Genomic DNA, 10553 nt, shown 5'->3' with positions numbered 1-10553 from the left:
AAGGCTAACAAATGTGGACTGCTGTAGCATTTCTAGCCGTCTGTTTCACAAACACGACCTTTGGGGGAACAAAAGGAGATTTGTGGAAGAGACCCTGCTCAAAAGGGCCGTTCCCAAAAAGCACGGCCTGCTCCTCTTCGCCCTGAAATGGACTGAGACACATCGCCGGCTTAGTATTAAATCCAGGACATTTATGATTTTCACTAAGCGTTTAATAAGCCTAAAAGTAATAATTATGCATGGAGATAAACGTAAGGCTGATTCTGCCCCAGCACCCTGAATAAGTAATCAGTTAGTTATGAAAGAATTGTGCTAATTTATGACATCTTAACAGGGGGAACAGAGACAGCCAGAAAGCGTGTAATACATTCATAAAGAGAATATTTTAATAAGTATTTTTATAATACAAATATAAACATATTTTCTGAATATATCAGTTAAATGTATTATAACATCAATGCATTAAGTAATTATCCATCCCATCTGTATAGTAGATTGAAAGAATAATTTGAATCCTTTTTGTGAATTTTGTACGCTGGGTAATGCAATATGGAGATTTACAGAGAAGCAAGTTTATTCTGTCGGACTGAGGATGTCGGCAAACGTCCCAGGAAGTGACTTATTTAGTCAGCATTTATTCTCTCTGTTTACATGTGGCCAACGCCGCCATAAATCACGTATTGCTGTCCTGCCCCTGCTTCGCGGGCCTCCATTTCCGATCACTCAGGGCACTAATCCATCACATCTCTCACTTGGGGAGAAAGGCAGCCTGCTCATTTCAGGGTTATCCTCTGTGTACTGTAATATCGACGTTTTCCCCATGAAAGGTCTTTCCCTTTCACGGGCATCTCAGCCAGAGACAAAGACCGTTCTTGATGGAAATATCAACGCCTGATTTCTGTTATTCAGCCTGATTTGATGAGGTTTTCATTTAAGGCGGACTTTTCTGCAGGTTTTGCCTCCAGCTCCGATGAGGGGATTTCTGCGGGCTGTAAGGTTACTCTGCATCCCGAACGTGAGAATTATCGGAAAGGGTGTTTCTTGGCATAAAAAAACGAGAAAAAAGCTCCCTGATTACAGCAAGTGGTGGCTGGCTTGTCTCTTAGCATTCGTTTCATTTGCATAGATTGATTTAGCTGTTTAGGTATGGGGGGGGGGGGGTGTCATTAGGCATTCTGGTTCTTATGTTGGAGTGGATGCGGACAAGAAGAGCCCTGGTTCGTGGAAAGAGTTTGAGTCCGGCTGGAATCCCAGCACGTCTGAGGCAGTGCACTGCCCCAACCACAGCTGGGATTCTGGGAAAGGGGGTTTGAACTTCTGACTTGAAGTCTGCTGATCCAACTCACAGCAAGACAGCTTGGGTAGTAAAAAAAAAAAAAAAAAAACTAGTTTCCAAGCAAGTCAGTCCAGATGACACTGTGCAGCCTTGCTAATGGAGGGGGGCGTGGGCAGGTATTTCCCAGTAACCTCAGGAGGAGGGCGCCAGCTCACCTAACAGCTGATGGTTTTACTCTGTCATCTCTCACTGTTGCACCAACTTCCTGCTGTCCCAAGCAACAGTGCCCCCGCCTGGTGCCCACTTCTTTCCCATAACGGATTCGGCATATTCCCACTCATTATTGGGACATGTGTGGCAAAGGAACCCTCTGCCGGATCATAGAGGCAACACGGGAAACTGGAAAAAATGGCAGGAATGTCATTTGAATCCCTTGGATTGGTAATGCCATTCGGATTGGGAATGCCATTCGGATTGGGAATACTATTCGGATTGGGAACGCCATTCGGATTGGGAATGCCATTCGGATTGGGAATGCCAATTGGATTGGGAACGCCAATCGGATTGGGAACGCCATTCGGATTGGGAATGCACTTCTGCAGCCCATTTTGAATTTTCATAATGAACATGGAAACTTTCTGATTTTTAAATTGTATTTTCATAAAATATTCTGCTAAATGTTAAAATATTTATCATTCACATTTTATAAATATCTATGCACAACTGCTTTATATTCAGTATTCCCAGATAATAATGGCATGTGCTGTCTGGGCATTTCCATGAAAAGGTCTTCTTCATGTCAACATCCATAACACTGATAAAACACTACATATTTCTAGCATGTAAATTTATATATGAATTTTGGGGATTATATGACAAGATATGCAGTGACTCATTGACACCAAGCTTGTTCATGCTCTGAGGCATTTTGTTTGCCAATCTCAGTCTAAATGTCACATCCATAACACTGGAATTTAAATAATATTTTGAAAACGGTTCCGTTCCAGATATCAGACAGGCACCTGTACAGAGCTTAATTGCTTCCTCTATGCCACCGTGAGGCATCGTCAGTGTGACCCCCCTGGCTGATCATATTGAAAAAGGCTGCAGGCAAGACACTCCTGCCCTGAGCTCGGCCGCTAAGGAGTCTCTGTTCCAGTTACGCTTCTGCCGCGTCGTTCGTGAGGATCAATCATGCCCTCGTTACGCAGACAGACCACGGCACACATATGGCCATTGCATCCCTACAGAGCATGCAACTGAGATCGCATTCTACCCCCCTAAAAGGTACCTGTGGTGCTGTACGCTCTCCATATAAACGCCTCTCCCAACCCCCGGGGCCTGAGATACCCCTCCGTTTGAAAAGCTTTCAGCAGAAAGTGTCCGATAGTTAAGAGTTACAGCCGTCGAGCTGCTTCATTCACAGCTGTTCAACATTCCCGTCTCGGTGAGTGATTTTTTTTTTACCTTCTCTCTGCCAAAGCTGTCAGGCAGGAAACCTTTCAGGCGCTTTCAAGTGAGCGCAAGGCCATATCTGTCAGGTGATAGCCCCCCCCCCCCCCACCCCCACTTCCAGGCATGCATCCATCACGGGTCTCTTCACGCCACGTGGGGGATTTTTAACACACGTGTTTTGACATCCCTTCATTTTGCCTGCGTGGGGTTCTGTGACTCTGTGACGTGCTCCGTCGACAGTCCGGCCTCTGAAGTATACTGATTTCTGGACAGGCCTTCTTGCCCTTTAAATACTGGGGATGTTATTTTCTGAATGTTTTTTTTCTCTCATTAGAAAACTAGACTTTACTGGGCATTATTTTGTTAATAATATTGTACCAAGTCTCTAGAGGCATGACCAACACCAGGAGCAGTGTATTACTCAATGGGGAGGGACACTGTGCCTGTGATCGGAAAGGTCACTACTTCAAATCCCAGCATAGGAGGAGTAATGTCACCATTGGGCCCTTGAGCAAGACCCTTAACCCCCAGTTGCTCCAGGGACTATCAGAAATTACTTATAACTGTATGTCACTTTGGATAAAAACATCTGCTAAGATAAATTGTAATTACATGTCATATTAAATGCAATGGGGGCGGCATGGTGGTGCAATGGTTAGCACTGTTGCCTCACACCTCTGGGACCCAGGTTCGAGTCTCCGCCTGGGTTACATGTGTGGAGTTTGCATGTTCTCCCCATGTCGTTGTGGGGTTTCCTCCAGGTACTCTGGTTTCCCCCCACAGTCCAACGACATTCTGAGGCTAATTGGACTTGCTAAATTGCCCGTAGGTGTGCATGTGTGAGTGACTGGTATGTGAGTGTGCCCTGCGATGGGCTGGTCCCCCATCCTGGGTTGTTCCCTGCCTCGTGCCCATTGCCTCCGGGATAGGCTCCGGACCCCCCGCGACCCAGTAGGATAAGTGGTTTGGAAAATGGATGGATGGATTAAATGCAATCGCAAGTTTTTCTTGTCTGAGCATTTATATTAAAACTTTAATCCTAACAACCTCGTTACTTATTACAAAGGGACTTGTATGGTGGTAAAATACCCAATTAGGTGTCACAGCCCAGGTCGTGAGCCCTAGAGTTTGGTCGAGATCTTCATATTCCATCCAATGGAAAATCCAGTTGTGCAAATACTAAAAAATGTAAAAGGGCTTTGAGTCTGTGGCTAAATGTGTCGTCTCTGATTTGAAGTAGACTCAGGCAAGTAATGATTATTGGTACAAGAAACAAGCAGACCTTATCTCAGGTGCTGCGAATTACACCTGGCATCAGCTCACACGGCCTCTGCCCTTCCCAAGAGTTTGAGGCGCAGGAGCCTTTTGCCGTAGCACAAAAATAAGGATGTACAGATTCATAACAAGTTTTCAATATCACAAAGACAATTGCCAAGCTGATGGCAAATAGAAGGGATTCTTGTATACTTAAATGGCACATTCTGTTGAAAATGGATTCGTTATCGCAAAAGCATGTCAGAAATAATACCTGGTATAACTCAGGAATAAATGAAGGAAGAATACTGTCATCGAGATGAAAATAGTCAATTATAGAATATAAATGACAGTTTTCATAGAAGAACATAATAATCTCTCGAGATGTGGGATCTGACGGGATTGGAAAAAAAATCATTAAAACTGGAATATTATCTAATGAAGAAACCTGCAATTTAAATAAGTCAGAGATTGGCTCAATATACATTTAAAATCACCCATAAAAAAATCAAATGATAAATGTGCAGTCTACGCTAAGGATTAAGGGTAATCTTTTTATACAAAAGGGAATTGGCTTCCTGTAGAGGCAATGAAAGAAAATAGACCTTACAAATAATTTTTCCCGAGCCAGCATCCCAAGACACAAACTGTTCAATCGTTATTCCAATTTGTTCAGAATTTATATCAATATTTTTTGCTTCAGCCAATGGCTGTAGAGTCATTTATACTGCTAATTAATCACGCTCAAACGTTTTAATGTACAATTCATTGCGTTTAATTCAGACAGTGCAAGCTGCAGCAGTAGGTAATGATGGAGCGATGTGTGGGTCTGTTTCATTGTCGGAGGAGGTATTAGCGGTGTGAGAGTCACAAGTTGACCGTACGGATATCTGCAGTGTAGCTGTTCACAGCTTACGCGACGGCGCGCTGCAAAGCTTCGATAAACAAGCCGCCTGCATGTGCAGCCCGGGAGAGCGGCTTGTTCTCCAGGCCGCGCCGATTAGCGTAGGAGCTTCTGGCTTTCGACTCTTCATCCCGGCGCGATGCTGCATGTTAAGTGAGCCCGGGTCTGGAAATTACCAGAACAAACACTGATTACTCTGCGTCAGGATCGTTTATGGAGCACAGATGTAACGGACTGGGACAGAAAAGAGGCTTTGCATTCCGCCCACGAGGGTGGAACCTTCTTCATTTGTTTTGTTATTAATGCTTTAGGTAACACTTTACTTGAGAGGTCACAAATACTTAGTAGTAACTCGGTTACTACTGAAGTGCAAACCATGAACAAATATAGTAACTACTTGAGATAAAAGATGCGTCATGATTCATTAATGATGAACAAACATGAGGTCAGATTTTACCTTGTGTTATTCATTACTTGTTCCTTCAGTAGTTCACAAAGGTTTTCAGAATTACTAGATTTAGTAACAAATATAGTAACTACTTGGGATACAAGATGCATCACAATTCATTAATGATGAACAAACATGACAAACAAACATGAGATCAGTATGTAACTAAGACTTTGTGGTTAATTAATATATAAGTAATTCTATAGTAATACTATATTATTTGTGCCCCCTCATGTGAAGTGTAACCATGCCTTTTAATGTGTATAAATGAGCAGAATGCATGAGGGATTTTTAGATATTGCATATTCCATCTGCGAGGGACCTGTCCTCTTCATCAGTGGCACGGTGGGTCGGTCTGACCCGTGGGAGGGGTTGGAGTAGCAAGGGAGTGCAGATGGCCTTCAAAATGTTGGCACGGCATCGAGGTCAGATTATGGGTGTTAAGAATGCGTGTCTGATGGCACGCTCGTGACGGGAAGGTGTGTCGGGCCCGGAAGGCCTTGGTGTAATCCTTGCTGTGTCACGTTAGCTGTCTGAGGCGAGCAGGACCTGATAAGGTGAATCGACCTCTGTCCTGCAGGCAGGGGGGGGGGCAGACAGCAGGGGTCCCAGCCTGACCGTCGGGCAGATGCCTACAGGGCTAGGAAGGGAATTGAGCAGACGCATGACCACACACACACCTGATCAGGGGGGGTGTGTTTGCGCTTACCCCTGCCGATTTAGCCATGAGTGTCCCTAAATAAGAGGAGATTGAGGAAATTTTTGTTAATTAATGTTTCTAGTACATTTTCATTTTAAACAGGGGGCCCTTTTCAGAAAATCGAGATTTTACACGAGTCGTCTCGCCAAGATGAGTAAATATTTAATCCCTTAACCAGGGGCAGCTTTTTCCTAATAAATTGAATTGTGCTCAGGCTCACTGCACCGGCTTCCATTAAGTAATTCCCGGTGACGTTCCCCCCCCTGCATGCGCTCTATGGGAGCAGCCAGCCCCCGCCAGCGGCTGAATGTCACCCTAACCCCAGGACATGGCTGTCAGCATTCTCGCCTGTAAGGCTTCGCATCGGCGGTCTTTTGAAACCATTGTGCTCGACCCCCGGGGGGAAGGGGGGGGGGATTTCTGGGGGCAGCTTCTCCTTTCACCATCTCTCTGCCCACAAGCTGAGAGTGCGAAGGCCCCTTTAAATCGAAGCACCAAAGACGACAAATGTCAGCGGAATCGCTTTCCGACTGGCGAGCGAAATAAAAACCAGTACATTTTCTTATAATATCGTCACTTTGTAACAATACAATAGGTATATGTGTGTGTGTGTGTGGGGGGGGGGGGTGTGTGTGTGAATCACTCTCCTTTTTGTTTGACAAACTTAGCAAAATATTAGTATTCACCTTAATTCCCACACAAACAAAGCATGTCTGCAAAGGCGACAGGCTCGCGAATGACCTGGGTAATAAGGTCTGACCCCGTGTCTGTTTGCCTTACTTTGAGCCGGGTGCTCTTTGGTCACTAATGGACATAACACAGCAAGTCGGTTGTGAAACGTAATTGTAAAATCTATGCGGAAATTTCATTCGCGGGACGCAGGCATCCTGTGAATTGCCCGCCTAATTTTCCGTTAATGCGGCGTGGCCGCTTGACCTTCTCCCTATGGCCACCCGCTGTCCAATCCCTTCATTCTCATTAGCCCCCCCCCCCACACCACCCCCTCCACACCAAACATTTTTTCCAGCCATGTAACAGCTGGCGAGATTACTTTTTTTTCATTTTCTGAGATCACTTTTTCTTCGTTTTAAAGTTTGATTTACGGCTTTAAATTTAAAAGTTTGAAATGGCACTGGAACCGAGGCGAAGGTCTGAGCTCGCGCGTGTCTCGTGCTGTGCCCGCCCGTCTCCGCGCTGCATTAACCCCTGTGTCCTGAGATTGTTTTCTAACTAATCAGCTAGTTATTTAGGAGTCTGCTGTCTGTAACATTACTCTCTTGGTTTCTGAACTTACTTACCAAGTTTAAGTTACCTCCCGGTGCGAAAAGTTCTTTTTTTTCCATTCGGTCCGCGGCGTACAGAATGGCCGAGTACAGTTTAAATTTGCGCGATACTTTCTTTCTGGAGTATAAAAGAGAGTTTTCTGAAATGTAATAGGCCTTTCATTGTCGCCCTCGACGGTCTCTGTCTCTCCCCTCCGCTTGCCGCGGGTTCCGCGAGCGCCAAATATCACACGTCTTCGGTCCGCCAGTACCCCCGCGGTTCTGATCCCTGATTTATAGGTCAGGCAGGAAACACCAGCGGAAAATCAATACGCTAGAAAACATGTAGAAGCTCTGAGCGCATCGTGGCCGGCTTTGAGGGAAGTACTCCGTGGAAACGCTCTCAGGCACCAGCCTGAAAATATAAATTTGGCTGCCCAGTAGCAAAAACAATGACGGAACCCATTTGTTTTACAGCGGATACAAGCCTCCGAAGCAGACTGTCGGCTAACCCCTTTTACTTCATTAGCAACATCGCTAATGCCAATTGTTATCTCTTAGCCTGAATTACCCAGTGCCTGAGTGTAATGTTCCCAGGAATTTGCCTCTTGGGGATTCGTGTCCCTCCTTTTTCAGGAAATACCCTGACTGAGAGCACTCTTCTCCAACGCGACAGAGGTCATTACTTTTAGCTGCGACGTGCCTGAAAGGCTTCAGCGGAGAGAGAGTGCCGTGACGTGTAGGGGCGGATGCTAAATGTCATGGCTTAATCGGAGACATGACTAACAGCTAATTAATGAGCATTTATGTGCTTTCTCTAGACCTGAATGCCTCTCCGTATGTACTGCATCTTGGATTCGATTCATGAAAAGTTAGTTCTGTGGCTTTATTTCTATATCTTATGGCCAAACAGTTTCAAAACCCCCCATTTCCTGCTTGCAGACACACGCCTGTGGTCATGTTTCCCTACATAATCTCCTTAGGTTGTGCCCTACTAGACTCTGAAGTGACTGGCATGCTGAATCTCTGACCTCTTTGGTTTCGAACAGTGTTCCCAAATTTGGTCCTTGGGCGCGCACAGTAGTCCATTGACTGTCTGGTAGGTGTAACGACCGGTGGCAGACGGGCAGGCAGGAAGCGGGCGAGAATTCAGGATACGGGGGTTTATTGAGGGGCAGACGAGGGAACACAGCACACAACATCAATGACGGATCTGGGGAATACGGACTCAGATGCCGACTAAATACACAGACTGACAGAAAACAGCTGGGCACAATTGGGGGAGCACACGTGGATGATGAGGGTGCGTGGCACACACGAGGACTGGATGCGCAGGTCATGACAGTAGGGAGTTTGGTGGGGGCAAAAACATGGACCGTCTGTTCCTCGCCGAGGACCAAATTGGGAAACACTGGTTTAGATATATTACCACAAACACCGTACGATGTTCATTTTATCGATGTCGAGACTCCCGCTGACCTTCACCTCGCCGACCGTGACGGTACAGCTGGTTGCGAGGTGTTCTCTACTTTCCATCTGAATTTCAGATTGGGGGGGGGGGGGCATATTCTTCTATTATAGGACAGGTGAACGAGGAGTTTCACACAAAAAAAGACATACTGCTGGTTTCTAAATGATCTCACAGCCAAAAAATGTCCACCTGTGCAGAAAATATCGGGGAATTAGATCAGATATGACATTTGGTGGTACTTCCCTTGCTTGTGAGGCCCATATCCTCAGGGGCACCTGCAGGATTTTATCTCAGGGCACTGACCCCCACACACACATACACACACACACCCAGGAACGTATTACACTGACAGGACTGCATTACGCCACGAGACAAGAAGAGGGGCAGAAAAACAAGTGTTTCTGTAAAGTGCCGATTATGTTTATTTTTAGCATTTCTTACAACTGGAAATGTGAAAAACCAGGAGTGTGTCCTTTCTGTTCTGCAAAGTGGATGTGACAGTCCCGTATTAGTGACGATCATACTGTTAGTGGCACACCGGACATTTTTACTGATACCGATAACCAATATATTTTTGTCTAATATCGCCGAAGGTGGCGCAAGTTGCCAAGCATAACAGATTGACGTTACATAGTTTTTTATTATACAAAAAATAACGATTGATCTATGGGCTAGGTTTAATAATTTTTTTTTCAGACAAAACGCCTTCTCCAGGATTATGGAAAATGGCTGATCGTCCAATGTAATTAATTCAGTCTTGAGCTCTGGCACTGCTGACTTAGAATATTGATATAGTTTAAATATTGGCGGGCAATATCTGTATGTCATGCATTTCTACATATTGTTTGTTCCACCTTCATAAAGACAAATATATAAAGCAAAATAATAATAGAGAGTGAAATGTATTGCTCGAATCATAATAGAAAATCGCGATCTTGATTCTGAATGGGGAAAAAAATCGTGATTGATGTTGCATTACGCAGCCTTTGTCCTCTTTTTATGTTTTTGTTGCAAAAGTAATGAAGAAAAAACACGTGTAATAAGCCTAAATGCCAAGGACAAGCACAGTGAGTACAGGCGTACAGCTGCAGGCGCCCATGCGTGTCCTCTTACCATCCTGACGGTCAGACTCTCAGTAGGTACAGTACCAAAGGAACTTTTCACCTTTCTGTATACATCGGAATAATCCCCGCGGAGGTGTCGAGGGGTCCCCGGGGACTGGCGGACTCCGGAACCGGGGCAGTGCAGCGACAAACACGCACAAGGATGCAGGACCGAGGCGCACAGCCGCTGACAGCAATTTAATGCAACTGAGTCCATGGCGCTCAGACAGAAACCGACAGGAGCAATATTGCTTTCATTACACTTTAAGAGAAAGCCCACGAGACCAGCTGTTTCCCTAAAACAGTCCTCACCCCTAAGCCAAATATTGCTTTAATCCCATTTTTCCAGGTGAGAAATCAGAACAATCCCTATTGTTCATTGTTTAATTTTGTTGTGCGTGTTACTACTGTATGATAATTATGCCATTGTGATCATTAGGTAAAAAAATACAAAATAACAGTGTTAGCTGAAGCCGTTAGGGAAATGTCGGAAAAAAAACATTCATTTTGATGGCAACGTAATGTCACAGTAACAAGGTTAGTAGTAATATAACTCCGTAATAACGTTGTGAGAATGTTACGTTTCCGTTATATTATAATTAAAATCCTCCGCCGTTCTGGTAGCTGTACTTCTATAGTTAGATGTTTTCCTCCTAATGGAGTCTTTACTGTGAGTCATT

At 44.9% G+C, this 10553-nt stretch overlaps 1 long non-coding RNA gene across 1 annotated transcript; it reads right to left on the bottom strand.

The window, feature by feature from the left end:
• Positions 1-4517: 4517 nt before the first annotated feature.
• LOC125716783 (uncharacterized) lies at positions 4518-7957 on the bottom strand. The gene is made up of 3 exons (XR_007384403.1): positions 7336-7957; positions 5887-5977; positions 4518-5054 (listed from the first exon to the last, which is right to left on the bottom strand). It is a non-coding gene; the product is annotated as an uncharacterized LOC125716783 (long non-coding RNA).
• Between the last annotated feature and the right edge of the window lie 2596 nt (positions 7958-10553).

The sequence above is a fragment of the Brienomyrus brachyistius genome, chromosome 21 (genome assembly GCF_023856365.1).
Source record: "Brienomyrus brachyistius isolate T26 chromosome 21, BBRACH_0.4, whole genome shotgun sequence".
In the NCBI taxonomy this organism is placed as follows: Eukaryota; Metazoa; Chordata; class Actinopteri; order Osteoglossiformes; family Mormyridae; genus Brienomyrus; species Brienomyrus brachyistius.
The sequence above is the reverse complement of the archived record's forward strand: the minus strand, read 5'-3'. Positions and strand labels throughout refer to the sequence as shown.